Source organism: Sipha flava, unplaced genomic scaffold (genome assembly GCF_003268045.1).
Source record: "Sipha flava isolate LNK unplaced genomic scaffold, YSA_version1 247_pilon_pilon, whole genome shotgun sequence".
In the NCBI taxonomy this organism is placed as follows: domain Eukaryota; kingdom Metazoa; phylum Arthropoda; class Insecta; order Hemiptera; family Aphididae; genus Sipha; species Sipha flava.
In genome coordinates this window covers 937,338-938,637 of record NW_020272895.1, presented here as the reverse complement: position 1 = coordinate 938,637, position 1,300 = coordinate 937,338, and positions in this window count along the sequence as shown.

Here is a 1,300-nt window from a genome sequence, read left to right as displayed (position 1 = left end):
TACCCCCCCCCCCCCCCCATGATAAAATCCTAAATCCGCCAATGACACACATAAAGACATTATTGTAAATATAGAAGAAGTCATTAATAGGTTTGCAAATGAAAAAAAAAAAGAGATGTTAAATTATTATTGTAATTAATATTTTTGAATAGTGAATTTTTATAGGTACTTAAATAAAGATATCTAGTTAATTATTTGTATTAAGCGTTGTACTTATTTTTCAATAAATTGGTTAATAACGGTCAAGTATTCATTGTACTCTATATATCACTCATAAATATTCCTATTCACCCCCCCCCCCCCCTTAACCAGGTTTCAGATCCACCCCTGTTATAATATCAATAGAAGAAAATATTTTCAAAGAAATTAATATTTCAGACATTATTTTTACTTTAGCAAATAAGAAGTCCAGAAAAATATTTCAAGTTTAAATTTTAAATTTATTTTAATTGTTATTTATTACAGCTATAACTATATACTGATTTTTATGTATATAATATGAAGTATTAAATTAATAATAAATATTAAATATTTATTATTATAAAATGATAAAATGTGTATTTAATAAAATGTGCAATAATATTTAAAAAAATGTTTTAAAATAATTTTAGTGTCCCTATTGCATATATTTAGGTAAATGGGGATAAATAATGGGGAGTAAAAAACAAAATCAAATCAAATTCAATAGGTATCAAGTACTACAATGATAATTAAAAGCACGTATACAATATTTAACAGTTGTTTAATACTATTTAATACTCAATATCTTATAAAACAATTGTATTATTTTTCTTAATGAGTCATTAAGCAACCCGATGATTACCTAATACGTAACCTACATGAATTATAAAAGTGTGATATTGCAATGGTATGCCACAATATTAAGGAGATCGTTATTTTTATGGCATGTTGTAATCACGAAAAATCCATCGTTTAGATTGAATCCAAAACGCCTAATACACAATATCGTTTACAACATTAATGTCCAATTATTCTTATACTTGAATATTTTATTCCGATCGTTACGAAACTTGTGACTGACAATTGCTAGGGTTTTGTTTATTCGAAAACAGAAAACTCAAATAAAATTATAATTATCCCCAATCGTAAGAATCTTCAAGATTAATATATGTAGCTACTTGTCAGGGGTGGATGCACAGTTCGAAAAATGTGGATCAGACTATTTCAAGAGGCCACTTATTAGGGCTGAAACTGAATTATAAATGTATACCTTGTAACAAAAAACACATTATGATCATATAATATGCGTTTTTAAGTTTATTCATAATTATCATTGAAA